At 47.1% G+C, this 18,699-nt stretch overlaps 1 protein-coding gene across 3 annotated transcripts in view; it reads right to left on the bottom strand.

The window, feature by feature from the left end:
- MYO1G (myosin IG) overlaps positions 1 to 18,699 on the bottom strand; it is an 87,181-nt gene that overhangs the window by 932 nt on the left and 67,550 nt on the right. The window lies entirely within an intron of this gene.

Raw genomic sequence — 18,699 nt, 5'->3', positions numbered from 1 at the left:
CTCTAGATGTTTTGGGACTACAACTCCCATCATCCCTAGCTAACAGGACCAGTGGTCGGGGATGATGGGAATTGTAGTCCCAAAACATCTGGAGGGCCAAGTTTGCCCATGCCTGCATATGTTGCAGACATGTAAAAAGGCTTTGGGGAAATGATATATGATGAATGGAAGAAAAGGTTCAAATTGGTTATTCCCCAAAGTTTTCTCCTAGGGATAATAGGGAGGGAGGTTCCGAAAAATTATTTAGGTTTGCAACAGCAGAAGCCAGAATCCTGTAAATGCAGAAAATAGAAAGAAGGAGAAATGCAGAATAAGGAGAGAAATGGCTTCGAAAGTTAATGGACTATGCGGAAATGGCGAAATGGACAGCAAAAACAAGAGACAAAAGGGACGAACTGTTCATGGAAGAGTGGAGACCCTTTTCAGACTATTTGAAGAACCGTTATATTCAAATGAAAACGTGGGCAGGGTTTGAATTACGAGCAGAGGAGTGAAAACAACAATAAGCAAAATAGAGCATAATTCTATTAAAATATGTCATATAAAGCAGTGGGAATAAGGTAAGAATAAAAGTAAGAATTTTGGGAAGTCAAAATTTTGAGGAAAACATGTATTGAAATATAAATAAATTCGTAACATCTGTGAAAATCAATAAAAAAATTATGTCTTAAAACAAGAACAACACACAAACGTGAAAATAAGAGATTTGTGGAGCTCTTAGTAACCAGAAGTCTTGTCCTACCAACAGAATTTTGGAAGGTGAAGAAGAGGAGATACTGACCCAATTCTCCCTTGAGTGCTTTCATTTTTTTTATTTATTCAGAAAAAGTATATAATGCTCTATTGTTACAAAAGGAGAAGGGAAAAAAACCGCAGCAAAAAAACCCCCCAACTACCTCAAAGCAGTTTTTGAATACAACGAAATGGAACAATGAAATCATCGGTAAAGCAGTTTTAAAAAAGATTAAAATATTGGGCAGTTGGGGAATAAGATCAAACACAGGCTAAGAAACCCATAGGATTAAAACCCACGTCTACATATCTGGGAGGGCTTTCCTAAAAAAAAAAAAACCCCCAGAGAATTCTTAGCATGCTCTGGAAAGAGGATGGTGAAGGGAGTTCCAACGTATGGGTGCTGGAGAGAGGGTGGGGTGTAAATGCAATAAATAAACAAAAATATCAATTTCTTACTATTGCGGAACGGGGATTATGTGACACCTCCATCGTTCTGCCCAGACACTGAGGTCCAGCGCCGAGGGCCTTCTGGCGGTTCCCTCCCTGCGAGAAGCCAAGTTACAGGGAACCAGGCAGAGGGCCTTCTCGGTGGTGGCACCCGCCCTGTGGAAAGCCCTTTGCTTTATATACATTATTTACACAATGGGCTGCACATGATTGGCTAATTCCGGAATTCTACTGTAAGCCAATCAAGTTGTGGATTCACGTCTATCTGGAGCATGATTGGGTGGTTCCTGCCAACCAATCATACTGCTGCATTGTTCTAGGACCAATCAGACTGCTGCATTCTGAATCCTATTGTTCTAGGACCAATCAGACTGCTGCCTTTTGGATCCTATTGTTCTAGGACCAATCAGACTGCTGCAGTTTGGATCCTATTCAACTCAGTACATAACACCCTTCCACCAGATGTCAAAGAGAAAAATAACTACCAAACTTTTAGAAGACATCTGAAGGCAGCCCTGTTTAGGGAAGTTTTTAATGTTTAATAGGTTATTGTATTTTAGTGTTTTGTTGGAAGCCGCCCAAAGTGGCTGGGGAAACCCAGCCAGATGGGCGGGGTATAAATTATTATTATTATTATTATTATTATTATTATTATTATTATTATTACAGCGCCAGTTCTGGTACTGGCAATCTCAAGCTGGTGCCCTCCAGGCTTTTTCTGACTCCCAGCTTCCACCAGCTCCTTCCAGCATGGTGGAAGCTTCTGGCAAATGCTGAATCTTTTCAAGACTCGCTTCATTTCTGCGATTGTCAGTTGCTTCAAACCGCTTCTTTAAAAAGCACTTTTATTGACTATTATCTTGTTAGGCCAAACCACAAGACGGATCCTGCCGCTGGAGAATCAGATGGTACTTATGCCAAACTGTTTTCAGCATTGCGTTTTAACGCAACCCACGTTACGTTGTGCAGAGAAGAGAGGAGTTGGGATTACGGCGTGTGTGTTTGTGTGAATTGACAACGAAAAGAAAGAATGGGGAAATTTGGAGGGCACGGAGGCCAAGGGTGCCAACTCCCTGAGGCCCTGGGTGCCCGAGCACCCACAAAATTCCCCATGAAGAGGCCGGGCACCCACAAATTTCGATGCCAGGGCCATGCACGTTGCATGGCACCCACAGCCCCGGGCACCCACGGCCCCAGGGATCCACTGCATAGGGGAGCTGGTAGGAGAAGGCCTAAAGTCAGGGGGGGGAAAAGGATTATAAATAGGCAATAATATAATGGTAAGGATTTGCTGAACCAACAATTTGTGGTGGAATACAAAAAAGGGAGGTATGAGGAGGTCCGGGAAACAAGTTAAAGGAAAATAAGCAACTGAAAACTTATGTGTTTTTAATTTTCTTTATTCTGTATTTTTGTTATTTATCTGTTTTTTCTTCTTTTTCACTTTATTGTAATACTTTAAAAAATCTTAATAAATATCCTATAAAAAAAAGGAGAAGGCCTAACGTCAGGGCCATCTTTACCCGGGGTGCAAGGGATGCGGGGCACCCGGGCGCCAAATTCTGGGGGGCGCCAGGCGCCTGCCCGCTGAAACCGCCTAAGCTCTTAACTATCTACCTGTTATGTAATAAGAAATAAGTTTGATCAAGCTAGAAAAACAAAACACTGTATTTTCCTCCTTAAAAGTAAGGGGAAATGTCTGTGCGTCTTATGGAGCGAATGCGTGGTCCCTGGAGCTGAACTGCCCAGGGGCAAAAAGCAGATCATGCTTTTTTTTTTTTTTTAGAAAGAGGGAAGGGGGTGTTGAAACAAAGCCGCTGATCGTTTGCCGATCGGGGAGAGAGATAAGGGACGCTAGAGATAAAGGAGGCTGCCTGGGAGGGTGGAGGTAAAGACAGCAGACCTGCAAGGGGGGGGAAACAGGAAGACTAAAGCAATAAGGAGAGAAATTAGAAGAAAAGGAGGAGCAAAAAACTGCTCCAGCTAAGGAAAATACACTAAGGCAAACAAGAGGGAAGGGAGTGTTGAAAGGAAGCAGCTGATCGGTGGGATCGGGAGAGAGATAAGGGATGCTAGAGATAAAGGAGGCTGCCTGTGAGCGGGGAGTTAAAAGCCCATGGATCCTCAGGATTTTTGCATTGGGTCACCCCAAATTCACCATCAGATCACATAGCATGTCCATGGCTACAGCCTGCACCAAAAAAATCACGCACCCACTGTTGCCTGGGGCTGCAATGGTGCAAAAACATGGTTACAAAGCACGGACCCACATAGATTCTCAGGATTTTTGCATTGGGCTACCCCAAACTCACCGTCAAATCACATATCATGTCTGTGGCCACAGCATGAACCACAAAAATCATACATCCACTGTTTTGTTCAGAATATTTTTTTTCTTGTTTTCCTCCTCTAAAGACTAGGTGCGTCTTATTGTCAGGTGCGTCTTATGGAGCGAAAAATACGGTACATATATACCTAGGTATTACTGAAATGTATACCCACTGTTTCACTAAAGGACTTTCGACTTTGTGCGCTCATTTACCAAAGACGCACCACATTAGCGGTGGCGCTTGTCCTTCACAACGGCGATTGCTTGTCAGACTCAACGACAGCGCTTGTCATTCTCAGTGGCACCGTGCACGCGAAATTAACTCTCACATCAAAATATTATGTTATGTATTGTCTTGAGCTGCTATGCAAAAGCGGGGTCAGCGGCACCTTTAGGGGCGGCTAAACGAAATTTGGGGGCGCCGGGCGGATCTTTGCACCCCGGCGGCGCATATGCTAAAGACAGCCCTGCCTAAAGTGCTGGGGGTGGGGATCGGATGGGAAGACACAAAGGCTTTGAGGATCACATCACATTTACAAAATTCCTCTGGGTGATGCACTCACTGACCCCATTCTGCTCCTGCTGACCCCCTTATTGCAAAGGAACAGTCCGAGGAGGAGAAGGAACCCCCTGCTTTCCCCCCACACCTGAGCCCAGGGGGCAGACTGAGCCTTGGGAGGTTATTTTTGGAGAGGTGTTATGTACTGAGTTGAATAGGATCCAAAATGCAGCAGTCTGATTGGTCCTAGAACCAGTTACAGATAGGTAGCCGTGTTGGTCTGCCATAGTCAAAACAAAAATTTTTTTTTCCTTCCAGTAGCACCTGAATTGCAACTCATTACCAAACTTAAAACCATGGAGAGACCTGGTCTGAACAAAGACATTGGATTCTTATCTCATTATACATGACAAAGCCATTTTTCACCTTCTCACCCCTTGCTTTTTCCTGTAAGACCTAGTGCAGTCGTTAAGAGTCGTCAACAGGCTCATCACAGCTATCTGCCAATCACCCATTCCCACCACCCTTCTGAGTAATACCCCTCCCCACCTTCTCACTATATAGAAGGATCTGGCAACTTCTGTTTCAGTGTATCTGAAGAAGTGTGCATGCACACGAAAGCTCATACCAAGAACTAACTTAGTTGGTCTTTCAGGTGCTACTGGAAGGAAATTTTTTTTTTTTGTTTTGGTCCTAGAACAATAGGGTTCAGAATGCAGCAGTCTGATTGGTCTGCAGGAGCCACCCAATCCAGCTCCAGGTGGAAGTGAATACACAACCTGATTGGCCTACAGGAGAATCCCAGAATTAGCCAATCACGTGCGGCCCATTGTGTAAATAATGTATATAAAGCAGATATTGTGGGGGAACTTTCATTCCTCGCACTATGAGCTGAATAAAGAACATGAAATCCACACTCGACTCTGAGTATATTTCAAGAGGTGAAGGCCGGCCGGTGTTTATTTGCGCGCTCTCTCTCTCTCTCTCTCTCTCAGCTTCGAAACCTCCAAAACAGATTGAAGAAAAATCAGCCTGAGCTTCCCACCTCTACATGGTCTCCGTGGTGGGATGCTAATTGGTCTATTCCCTGTTAGGATAAGGCATGGGTAGGCAAACTAAGGCCCGGGGGCCGGATCCGGCCCAATCCACTTCTCAATCCAGCCCGTGGATGGTCCAGGAATCAGAGTGTTTTTACATGAGTAGAATGTGTCCTTTTATTTAAAATGCATCCCTGGGTGATTTGTGGGGCCTGCCTGGTGTTTTTACATGAGCAGAATGTGTGCTTTTATTTAAAATGCACCTCTGGGTTATTTGTGGGGCACAGGAATTCGTTCACCCCCCAAATATAGTCCGGCCCCCACAAGGTCTGAGGGACAGTGGACTGGCCCCCTGCGGAAAAAGGTTGCTGACCCCTGTACTACAACCTGCTTAAGCATGATGTTGGTACCCAAGAAGGACCAGTCAGCAGATAGGCAGTGTGGCATAGTGGTTAGAGTCTCGGCCTAGGACCTGGGAGAAGAGCAGGGTTCGAATCCACACCCGGCCATGAGGCTCACTGCCTGTCAACCTAACCTACCTCACAGGGTTGTTGTGGGAATTAAATGGGGGTGGGATGTGACAGAGAGAACCATTTTCGCCACCTTGAGCTCCTTTGGAGAGAGAAAAGGTGTGATATAAATGTAATTTAAAAAATACAAAAATTCCGAAACGCATCTTGGAGTGGAGAATCCGCTCCCCCACCCTCAGCAGACGGAGCAGATCATTTTAACCCACGTCTAAACTCGTCTCTTCCTGGCCAACGGTTGCCACGGCAACTGGGCACTCAGCAAGAACCATGGCAACTGGGTCCAAATGCTTCTTCCTGCAGTCCAAATATGGCAGCAGGATGTTGGAAGGCGAGGACCTGGAAGTGTCATCCCAAGGCAGGTTGATTATTTTTATTATTATTTTGATTTTTTTAAGTACCAGGGTGGACCAACGGCCCTTAATGGTGAGGAACGAAATCGAAAGATGGAGGTGAATTGCCACTTGGTTCAAGATCGGGGAGAAGGAAGAAGCCCAGGGGGCAGCAACAGTCTGGAAGCAAATTCAGAAGCGCTGCAGGATAATAATAATAATAATAATAATAATAATAATAATTATTCTATTATTTGTACCCTGCCCACTTGCCCCAGCCACTCTGGGTGGCTTCCAACATAATAAAACAAACATAATAAACAATCCTAGTTGCAGCGACGCCGTCCCAGCCAGACCCCTGCAGAGATTATGCAACCATCTTATAATTACACAACAATTGCAATTTAAGATGCATTGCAACGCTCAGCCAGTGTGGTGTAGTGGTTAAGAGCGGTAGTCTCGTAATCTGGGGAACCGGGTTCGCGTCTCCGCTCCTCCACTTGCAGCTGCTGGGTGACCTTCGGCTAGTCACACTTCCTTGAAGTCTCTCAGCCCCACTCACCTCACAGAGTGTTTGTTGTGGGGGAGGAAGGGAAAGGAGAAGGTTAGCCACTTTGAGACTCCTGAAGGGGAGTGAAAGGCGGGATATCAAATCCAAACTCTTCTTCTTCTTCTTCTTCAGCGCAGATTACCAGGAGTTCAGCTGGATCTGCTATTCTCTGTGCACGTCCACAGGCAAGTGATTTCGAGTGCTCTAAGATCTTATTTTGGAGCGGCTTAAGTTGTCCCGTCGCACGTAGCAGAATTCGAACCCCGTTCCCTTGAAAACGGAAGCACCTGGTGCTTTCGGGATTCCTAAACGCTTAGCTTTGGAGCGTCCGGAATGACTTCTCTTGCATTTTCAGCTCATACCTTCTTCAGAGGGGGCCCAGGAGCCTGTCCTCAGTGGCCAACTCGCCTCCTTGCACTCTGATTGACTCCAAACCATAGCTGTCAAGCGTCCCTTATATGGCGGGACAATCCCTTATCCCAGCGCCATGTCCAGCTGCTGTCCGTTACTGATGATGTCCCTTAAATAAGCTACTGAAGGTAATGGGGCCCTTTCTATGTCCAGCTGTGCTTTGTCAACAACAAATTGTTGCTGTTTTTTTGTGTTGAATATATGCTATATGGTAATTTATGGAGCTAATAGGTATCTAAAGCCATTTGCACGCAACAAAATATGTATTTTATCAAAGTAATTGTTGATCCCTTATTTTGGCTGCTGATCCCTTATTTTCGAGGCTGCTGGTCCCTTATTTTCAAATCTGTAAGTTGACAGCTGTGCTCCAAACCGTGGCTGAAAAGCTCTCCTTCTGTGATGACTTGAGTGACTCTAGGGTAGGCATAGGCAAACTCAGCTTTCCAGATGTTTTGGGACTACAACTCCCATCATCCCTGACCGCCGGTCCTGTTAGCTAGGGATGATGGGAGTTGTAGTCCCAAAACATCTGGAGGGCCGAGTTTGCCTGTGCCTGCTCTAGGGCACTGGAGAGAGGGACCCCACTGCAGAAGGAATAAAATTACACCACTGGGAGCAGAGACAGAAGTGTGGTCCAGGCTTTGTTGGACTATAGTGCAAGGCTGTCTCTCCCAGCTGGTGGGGGTTTTTGTGTGTGCGCGTGTGAACACACTTTGCCATTTTTTCATTGATACAATAATTAGCGGTGGATTTATATTGGATCAATCCACAGATCATCCCTTTGTCCTTTGATGCTTTCTTTAATGCAACCACTGCTATGCTTTAGGGACGCGGGTGGCGCTGTGGGTTAAACCACAGAGCCTAGGACTTGCCGATCAGAAGGTCGGTGGTTCGAATCCCCGTGACGGGGTGAGCTCCCGTTGCTCGGTCCCTGCTCCTGCCAACCTAGCAGTTTGAAAGCACGTCAAAGTGCAAGTAGATAAAGAGGTGCCACTCCTGCAGGAAGGTAAACGGCGTTTCCGTGCGCTGCTCTGGTTCGTCAGACCCGGAAGCTGTACGCCGGCTCCCTCGGCCAATAAAGCGAGATGTATGCTGCAACCCCAGAGTCGGCCACGACTGGACCTAATGGTCAGGGGTCCCTTTACCTTTAAGGTAGTCTCTATGGGAGTATATTGTATTTAATTATGGGTATCCGAGTTTTTAGGGGGCTAACCAGGCTGGGATAGCAGGCTTGTTGGTTTTTGAATGTCTGATGTAGATTTTTTCAATTTCGCTGTTCTGCATGGGACAATGACAATATTGTATCGTATCCCTCTCCCTCGGTCCTGTTTTCCTGCTTGATAATATACATTGCCATAAACCTTTGGGCTGGTGGGCTTGCTGAGCACTACAGAGCGCGCCCAAGCAGGGAAGTGTACAATAGAGCTCCGTGGGACGCCCCTTTTTCTGAGTGAGGGTTATTGGGTGGGATCGGTGCTTTGATTCATTGAGCCGCCTCAAAGGGGGAGTTCCTTCGAGAGCTGCCTTATCACCTGACAAAGCAAGTCGCCCCTCTTTTCTCAAGACACACGTCTCGCCATCTGGAAGGCGACCTCTGACGGCCCCCAGACTTGACCTGAGTCTTTAGAGACTGGGTAATCGATTCCCTCCACTCCGCCCTGCGGTGGGCGACGACATCTGTCTTTTGCAATCCTACCCCTCTTGTGTTTTCAATGGGATGGGGAGCACGAGAGAGAGAGAGAGAGAGAGGGGGGGAGGGGGAGAGAGGGGGGGGGAAGAGAGGAAGGTCTCAGAGCATTAAGTGCTCCAGTATAGGTTCCCGGACGGAGCCCAAAGGTGTTAAGAGAGGAAGGAGTTAATCCGGGCCAGCCTTCCAAAAGCTAAGGCTCTTTGAATGCCAACTTCCGCCAACACAGGGCACCTGTGCGTGCGAAGAGTTCCTTTCCCACACCGCCGACTCATTGCAACCACAAAGTGCCCTAAGGAAGTTAGATTATCCTCCACCAGGGCCAGGGCCTTCTCAGTGGTGGCTCTGACCTGGTGGAATGCTCTGCCCCATGAGATCAGGGCCCTGCAGGATTTAACTTCCTTCCGCAGGGTCTGTAAGACAGAGCTATTCCGCCTGGCTTTCAATTTGAACTTAGCCTGATCTCTTATTCCCCTTCCTTCCCTCCCCCTCCCCTTTTTATGAAGATTACCTGCTCTGGGATCTCACAGCTAATTTTCCCCTGGTCTCCTCGCTGGCCCAAATAGGACTAATTTAGCCAGCTAACCCTGGTGATCATCTAATGTTTATTGGATGGATTCCCTCCCCTAAACTGGACCGAGGCTGTTTAGGGCTTTCAAGGTCAGCACCAACACTTTGAATTGTGCTCGCAAACGTACTGGGAGCCAATGTAGGTCTTTCAAGACTGGTGTTATGTGGTCTCGGCAGCTACTCCCAGTCCTCAGTCTAGCTGCTGCATTATGGATTAGTTGTAGTTTCCGGGTCACCTTCAAAGGTAGCCCCACATAGAGCGCATCGCAGAGATAACCAGAACATGCACCACTCTGGCAAGACAGTCCGCAGGCAGGTAGGGTCTCATCCTGCGTACTAGATGGTGCTGATAAACAGCTGCCCTAGACACAGAATTGATCTGCACCTCCATGGACAGCTGTGAGTCCAAAATGACTCCCAGGCTGCGCACCTGGTCCTTCAGGGGCACAGTTACCCCATTCAGGACCAGGGAGTCCCCCATACCTGCCCGCCTCCTGTCCCCCAAGAACAGTTCTTCTGTCTTGTCAGGATTCAACCTCAGTCTGTTAGCCACCATCCATCCTCCAACCACCTCCAGGCACTCACACAGGACCTTCACCGCCCTATGTTACTACCTGTCTGCAAGGACCTAACTGTGTTCTCTCCTCCCTGTCCGAGGAAGCAGGCGTCCTGACAGAGGAACCCAGCAGATCAAGGATCCGCAGGATCCCGGATGCTACTGGGAGCACGCAGCCCCAGGCAGCTCACATGCCACCAGGGTGAACAAAGGGGCCCTTATGGCAATCCACTGCACTATTCATAGACCTGCGGCTTTGGATGGGAGAACGAAAGTGCCCTCTGCAGCTGCTGCAGAGATACAACACAGCTTCAAGGCTCAGCACCAAGTTTGCCCTGGAGATACCTGGAGGAGATGGCATGGTTGGTAGCACCAGCGACCAGCAGCCTTGCAGATCTGAGCTTTCTCACCCGTGCTTAAAGCAGGCAACCTGTTCTTGCTCGTGATGGTTGCTGCAACATGCCCTGCAACCGTCCCGGTTTTCTCAGGGCATCCTGGAATTACAGAAGAACGTCCCAGCTTCCAAAAGGATCCTGGGATGTCCCGCCAACCGCCAAGCTTGGGGAGGAAGATGATCTGGCAGCCAGCGGTTGCTTGCGGTGGTGCAAGGCTCTCGTGCAAGTCTTGCGTGACTTTTGGCGTCGTGGCCCCACGCGAGACAGCCGACTCGCACAAGAGCATGGCGCCGAAAGACATGGGCCCTGATTTTCTTCAGTGGAATGTTGGAGAGGATGCTGTAATTATTTTATGTTATTTCATTCATTAATAAACGGCATAAACCAAAGATAAAAGTAAAGGTAAAGGGGACCGCTGACCATTAGGTCCAGTCGCAGACGACTCTGTGGTTGCGGCACTCATCTCGCTTTACTGGCCGAGGGAGCCAGCGTACAGCTTCCAGGTCATGTGGCCAGCATGATTAAGCCACTTCTGGCGAACCAGAGCAGTGCACGGAAACGCCGTTTACCTTCCCGCCGGAGCGGTCCCTATTTATCTACTTGCACTTTGACGTGCCTTCAAACTGCTAGGTGGGCAGGAGCAGGGACCGAGCAACGGGACCGAGGGACCGAGCAACGGGAGCTCACCCTGTCGCGGGGATTCGAACCACCGACCTTCTGATCGGCAAGTCCTAGGCTCAGTGGTTTAGACCACAGCGCCACCCGCGTCCCTTTAAACCAAAGATAAAAGGACATTAATAAATACAATTGCAGCAGATTGGAAACAACTTAAGGTTGGGCATTTTCCTTGAGCTTGTTGTTCCAAAACATTGCCCAAAAATGCCCATTTTCCCATAAGCGCGTTAGGCTGGTTGATATGAATTATTTTGCAATAAGTTAGCTTAGTGGTAGTAACAATGCACCAAATTTTCTCAATCCATTCAGATATAGTAGGAGATATACTCCCCCCAAATTATTAGCTATTATAATCTTGATAGAAGTTAAAAGGTTGAACACTATCTCTTGTTAGGCTATGATATACCCTTGGAACCTAAAATATTTCTGCTTGGTTGTCTAAAAAACAGGCGATATTCCAGAAAGTAATCATTTTAATTGTTCTATTGCTGTTTTATTAGGGGTTTGGCTTTTGGCGTTTCCTCCTTTCTCAGCTACGCTTGCCACCCAGTGAGCTTCACGGCTAAGCAGGAATCCGAACCCTGCTCTCCCAAGCCATAGTCCAGCACTCTAACCACTGCACCGTACTGTCTCCATCATGTATCATTGCAGCTATTTTCACTGTACCCTTGTGAGCCCTCTTCAAAATTTTGATGCAGAAAGGTGGGACAGAAATATTCTGAAGGGATACGCGGCAAAACCAATCCGTGTTCCGGAGGCCTTCTGTCTGCAACCCGCCAGGGCAGTGAGAGAATTGCATCAGGCCTGCCTAAACCCCCAGATTACACCTGCAGGTTTTTGGTCTGTGCCAACAGCAAACCCTCGGATGAATCAGTTGCAATGACTTGGCAGTCCCTTGTGACTTTGATCCTCTAGCAGCTTTGAGGATCAAACTGGGCTTGCCAAGTCATCGCCACCTCCTGATGCTTAATGTACAGAGCGCAGCCTGTTTGATGTCTGGGAAACGCTTCGCTCCAAAGCCACTGTCCATCCGAAGAAGATAAAAAACTCCAAGTGCTCCTGGGCCCAGCTCCTTCCTCGGAGCATCTCAGGAAATAAAAACCTCTGCGTGCGGAACGGACGCATCTGGCCTTGAGTGCACACTCACATAAATGCGTGGAGGGTGTTTACAGCTTGCCATCTCACAGGCCACAGGTAGTAATAGTAACAGTAATTTATTATTTGTACCCCGCCCATCTGGTTGGGTTTCCCCAGCCGCTCTGGGCGGCTTCCAACAAAGATTGAAAATACCGTATTTTTTGCTCTGGAAGACTCACTTTTTCCCTCCTAAAAAGTAAGGGGAAATGTGTGTGCGTCTTATGGAGCAAATGCAGGCTGCGCAGCTATCCCAGAAGCCAGAACAGCAAGAGGGATCACTGCTTTTGCTGCGCAGCGATCCCTCTTGTTGTTCTGGCTTCTGAGATTCAGAATATTTTTTTTTCTTGTTTTCCTCCTCCAAAAACTAGGTGCGTCTTGTGGTCTGGTGCATCTTATAGAGCAAAAATACGGTGCATTAAAATGTCACACATTAAAAACTTCCCTGAACAGGGCTGCCTTCAGGTGTCTTCTAAATGTCAGGTAGTTGTTGTTCTCTTTGACATCTGGTGGGAGGGCGTTCCACAGGGCGGGCGCCACCACCGAGAAGGCCCTCTGCCTGGTTCCCTGTAACTTGGCTTCTCGCAAGGAGCGAACTATCAGAAGGCCCTTGGCGCTGGACATCAGTGTCCGGGCAGAACGATGGGGGTGGAGACGCTCCTTCAGGTATACTGGGCCGAGGCCGTTTAGGGCTTTCAAGGTCAGACCAACACTTTGAATTGTGCTTGGAAATAAAAACCTCTGCGTGCGGAACGGACGCATCTGGCCTTGAGTGCACACTCACATGAATGCGTGGAGGGTTTTTACAGCTTGCCATCTCACATGCCAGAGAGAGGAACGTAAGAAGGCCAGCGCATCATGCCAGTGGCCTGTTCTCACAGTGGCCAACCTGCAGGCAGGATCTAAACACCTCCATGTATGCCACTATGAGCTCCTTGGTGGGGGAAAGGTCTGATATAAATGCAATAAAATAAATAAAAACGCGCTGGTCTGGACCTCAATGCAGCTTCAGTGCTTGTGAGAGCTCCCTCCCTCCTCTTTCTCTCCCTCTCTCCTCTCACTGCACCCTCTCTCACCTTGACACCTTCTTTCCTTTTCTTCACCTCTCTCTTTCTTTCTCTTTCTGCTTCCTTCCAGGCTCCCTGCTTAATCTCAGCTGTTAATGAGCTTTCTGGCAGTTCCCTAGCAACCGTGTCCCAGGCATCTGCAAAGTGGGGCAATCAGGTTTCCTGCTCTGACTTTAGAGAGGAAAAGAGGCGCATCGTGGACTCTGCGGGCGACCCAAAACCGCAAAGGAGCTGCGAAAGCTTACGAGGGCAGGATCTGAATTCTAGCTGCTCCCCCAGAACACCGGGCAGCAAAACGAAAACAGGTATTAAGAACTGGGGAGTTAAAAATGCAAAGGGCCCTGGAGATCAAGTCAAAGGCCTACTCAGTGGCCAATGAGACGCAAGGAGGACAACAGCCCACCCGAGATTCCCATGCTGCCTCTGAGTGGAGACAGAATGGGGCAACCATGACTAGCAGCCACTGATAGCCTTTTCTTCCACGGATTTCCGCTTTTAAACCCATTCGGGTCGGCGGCCATCAATGCCTCATGTGGCAGTGAGTTCCATAGTCTAACTGTGCAAAGAATGCCTATCTTTTCTCTGTCCTGAATCTTCCAAGAGTCAACTTCAGGGGATGTTCACATGTTCCAGCTTTGAGGAAGAGGGAGAAAAGCTTAGCCATCTTCAAATATCTAAAGGGCTCTCACATGGAAGATGGAAAAAGTTTGTTTCCTCTGCTCCAGAGGGTTAGGACCCAGGGCCATCTTTACCCGGGGGTGCAAGGGGTGCGGGGCACCTGGGAGCCAAATTCTGGGGGGCGCCAGGTGCCTGCCGCTGAAGCCGCCTAAGCTCTTAACTCCAGTGGACGCTCGGGTTGCGAACGTGATCTGTGTGGGAGGCATGTTCGCAACCCGCAGCGTTCGCAACCCGCAGCGTTGCGTCTGCACACATGTGGGTTGCGATTTGGCGCTTCTGTGCATGCGCAAAGCGCGATTTAGCACTTCTGCACATGCGCGACTGCCGAAACGCAGAAGTAACCCGTTCCAGTACTTCCGGGTTTCGGCGCATCCGTAACCTGACAAAACGCAACCTGAAGCATCTGTAACCTGAGGTATGACTGTATCTACCTGTTACAAAATAATAAATAATTTTGGTCAAGTTAGAAAAACAAAATACATATATACGTAGGTAATACTGAAATGGATTTCCTTAAGAATGGGTAAGGAAATCCATTTCAGTATTACCTACGTATATATGCATTTTGTTTCCATTCTGAAGGAAATCAGCCCTGAGTGCTCACTGGAAGGACAGATAGTGAAGCTGAGGCTCCAAGACTCTGGCCACCTCATGAGAAGAGAAGACTCCCTGGAAAAGACCCTGATGTTGGGAAAGATGGAGGGCGCAAGGAGAAGGGGGCGACAGAGGACGAGATGGTGGGACAGTGTTCTCGAAGCTACCAGCATGAGTTTGACCAAACTGTGGGAGGCAGTGGAAGACAGGGGTGCCTGGCATGCTCTGGTCCAGGGGGTCACGAAGAGGCGGACACGACTAAACAACAACGACAAAACTGAAATGTTTGCCTACTGTTTCACTAAAGGACTTCCGACTCTGTGTGCTCATTTACTAAAGATGCGCCGCATTAGCAGCAGCGCTTATCATTCACAATGGTGGCGCTTGCCAGACTCATTGAGTATAATTGTATTGTAAACAAATGAGCAAATAAAAAAGTTGTTTCTTTCTCCTCCCTTATTTCGTAAACAAGAGATAAGGCATAAGTGTGGTGTCTGACATAAGCATAAGCGCTGAGTGGATTTTTGCACCTCGGCGGCGCATATGCTAAAGACAGCTCTGGTATGACCCCAATCGATGGATTCAAAGGAGGTTCCTGAATAATAATTAATAATAATTTTCAGTACAAAGGACAAACAGGTCAAGTCGGTAATGATACACCGGGCAAGGGATCTGGGGCATAATATTCAGATGGCTGATTGGGAAAAGTTATGGAAAACAGACCTGAAGTTCACAGCATGTTGATATTTTGGAAGAGAATTATATGAAAATGATGTACCGGTGGTATCTGACTCCTACAAACTTGGCAAAAATGTATAGGACAAGTACAAATACCTGCTGGAAATGTAAAGAAAAAGAAAGTACTCTTTTTCATACGTGGTGGATCTGTAAGGTGGTAAAAGCCTTCTGGGAGACGATATATAATGAAATGGAAAAAATGTTTAAAATAACCTTTGTTTTTTTAAAAAACCCAGAAGCTTTTTTATTAGGAATTACAGGTACCGACATTCCAAAAGACCAGAAAAGACTTTTTATGTATGGAACAACAGCCACATGGATGCTACTAGCCCAGAGATGGAAAGAAGAAAGACTCCCTATCAGAGAGGAATGGCAAGCCAAGATGGTGGACTGTGCCAAAATGGCAAAGCTGACTGGAAAACTCTGGAACCAAGAGGACAAAAACTTGACAGAAGAATGGGGAAAAAATATAAGTTATTTAAGAGACCACTTAGTAGATGGAAACATTGGCAGGATTTTGATTTCACGTGTAGTGTAACAATTACCACGGACAATACGGATTGACGTAAAAGTTTGAGTTTGGAAGAAGATGCCGTTTTAAATATTTAAATCAGGACTCCGGGGAAGGGGAGGGAATTCTGAGTTTCGGAGAAATCTCTGTATATGCATTTGGATTTTTATAACTTTGTATTGGAAAAATCAAATAAAAATGATTAAAAAAAAAAAGAATAATTTTCTGACAGTAAGACCTGAGCAGACTACTTCAGAAGGCAATGGACTCTTCTTCCTTGGAGGTTTCTAAGCAGAGGTTGGGCGGCCACCCGTCAGTGGTTGTGATTCCTGCATTGCCAGGGGTTGGACTAGATGTCCTTTGGTGTCCCTTCCAAGTCGACAATTCTCTGTGTGTTGCTGTATCCCGCCCTTGCCCCTTATGGCGAAGGAATCTTATAAGTAAAAAACAATACACGGGCTTTTGAGATCACTTGCTGACTATTGTCAAGCGGAACATCAATAAATTACAGCAAATCTAAAATTATGGTGTTTTCAAAAAAAAAGAAGGAAACACAAATGGAGAATTAATGGTCAACCTATTGACCAGGTAGCAACTTTCAAATACCTGGCAATAACTTTTCAGGAAAGGGTCTCGTGGCACCAACAGATGAAAAACGCCATTGCCAACGCAGGAAGGGCCAATAAAGCCCTTACAAGATTTTTTCACGGGAAAGGGGGTAAATACGTTCCGGCGGCCTCCCAGGTTTTTGCTGCAAAAATACTCCCGCAACTCACTTATGGATCCCAGGTTTGCAGTTTTAAAAATTTTGCGCCTATGGAGGCATTTCAAACAAAATTCTATCGGTGTTTATTGGGGATCCCCCCCCCCCTGTGTATCTAATATAGCTGTCCGCTTAGAAGTTGGACAACCACCCGTTAACGCGCGGTTGTGGATTCTAAAGATACACTACTGGTTAAAACTTATTTTTTCCCCGGCCGGTTTGGCTCCTTTAACACTCTTAGACACCTTTCATTCTACCTGGAAAGCTTCCCTGTTTGAAAAGATAAGAAACTTGGGATTCTCCCCGCAGATCTTGATAGCGGCAGGATATGAGAGAGCCAGAAGTCAAGTGCTTCAATGCATTAGGGACATAGAGCTGCAATGTCATATGGGCAAAATGGATAAACATGCCACAATTAGAGACTTTGGGAGAGGGTTCTCACCCGCAAATTATCTGGCTGATTTACAAATACCTAAGTACAGACACTCCTTTACCCTGGCCAGATTTAACGTTCTGCCCTCTGCCCTGCTGCTAGGCAGATATGAGGGCAAACCATATGAGTCACGTGTTTGCCCATGTGGCTCATCGGAAGTGGAAACAAGTCTGCATGTATTGCTGCACTGTAGTTACTACGAGGATCTACGCCTGACCTTTATTGCCCCAGTTCTACAAAAGCTTAAAAATGAACCAGAACTCCAACGTATGAGAGCCTTGGTAGAAGATAAGGTTCCTGAAATTACAATCAATGTTGCCAAATTCTGTGTAGCCGCTATTAGGCGCAGGAAACAAGAGCTTTCCAATGCCAATATGCAGGTGAAGGCAAATACTTAATTTTATTTATGCTGTCTAATTTTAAACTGCTGTTATGGCCTAATCTGTATTGAAATTGTCCTTTGTTTTTTCCGGTGTTATGCTTTGCTGACTAGCTGTACGAGTTAATGTGGTCTGTGACCGTTTAATAAAATTTGATTTGATTTGATACACGGGCACGAGCTTTGTGCCCCACAGATGGGGGGCAATTCCCTCCTTGACAGCAGCCCCTTCATTTTGTCAGGACACGTTTTCCCGCTGCCAAATCTTAAGATGTGCAAATTAAAGACTCCGCTAACAGGTGATCACATTCCGGAGAGCTGTCGCTTCGCGTCTCGCACTTGGAAACGGTGCAAAACAGCATCGCAGGGGGAAGTGCGACACGTCCAGCCTCCTCACACAAATTTCATGCGGCTTGCGTTAATTATGCACTATTTATTCCCAGCCATAATTAAAAATACACACAGGAGCTTCTGGCCTTACAGATAAAGAGGCTGCTCTAGCACGTGACAAAGTGTGATGTCCACTTCTTCTGGGGACCTGCCACTATCTCTGGAGGCCTTCTGTCGACGCGAGCAGGAGCTCGGCTCGGGGAAAGGCAGATCTCGGACATGCAGTTCATCAGTTTTGTGGAATTAATTAAGCTAAATAGTTTTAATTGGATTTTGAATAAGCATGCAATTAATTGCTACTGTATTGAATTTTATTGTGTTGCTATCTTCCATAGGGGTACGTGGGTGGCGCTGTGGGTTAAACCACAGAGCCTAGGGCTTGCCGATCAGAAGGTCGGCGGTTCAAATCCCTGCGATGGGGTGAGCTCCCATTGCTCTGTCCCTGCTCCTGCCAACCTAGCAGTTTGAAAGCACGCCAAAGTGCAAGTAGATAAATAGGTACCACTCCAGCGGGAAGGTAAACGGCGTTTCCGTGCACTGCTCTGGTTCGCCAGAAGCGGCTTAGTCATGCTGGCCACATGACCTGGAAGCTGTACGCCGGCTCCCTCAGCCAATAAAGTGAGATGAGCGCTGCAACCCCAGAGTTGGTCACAAGAGAAGACAGGCAAACTAATGCCAGTGTACTAGAAGAAGCAAAGATCACCCGCGTCAAAGCCATGATTCTTCAACATCAACTTTGTTGGACTGGTCATGTTGTGCGGATGCCTGATGATCATCTTCCAAAGCAACCACTCTATTCCCAACTTAAAAATGGAAAGCGTAACGCTGGTGATCAACAAAAGAGGTTTAAAGACTCTCAAGGCAAATCTTTAAAAATGTAGTATAAACACCAACAATTGGGAAACACTGGTCTGCGAGCGCTCCAGTTGGAGAACAGCCTTTTCCAAAGGTGTCATGGGCTTTGAAGACACTCGAACTCAGGACACAAGGGAGAAATGTGCTAAGAGGAAGGCACGCTTGGCAAATCCACACCAGGATCAACTCCCGCCTGGAAACCAATGTCCCCACTGTGGAAGGACGTGTGGATCCAGAATTGGCCTCCACAGTCACTCACGGACTCACTGTTAAAACCATGTTCATGGAAGACAATCTTACTCGGCCACAAGGGATCACCAAAGAAGAAAAATAAGAAGATTCAGTACCATGGCCAGCTCCTCCTCCAAAGACCTCTCTTTTTTCCTTTGGGAAGGGTGGCTGGAGAT

This window comes from Podarcis filfolensis (assembly GCF_964270895.1).
Source record: "Podarcis filfolensis genome assembly, chromosome: 12".
Classification (NCBI taxonomy): Eukaryota; Metazoa; Chordata; class Lepidosauria; order Squamata; family Lacertidae; genus Podarcis; species Podarcis filfolensis.
This window is presented reverse-complemented; position numbering and strand designations above follow the sequence as displayed.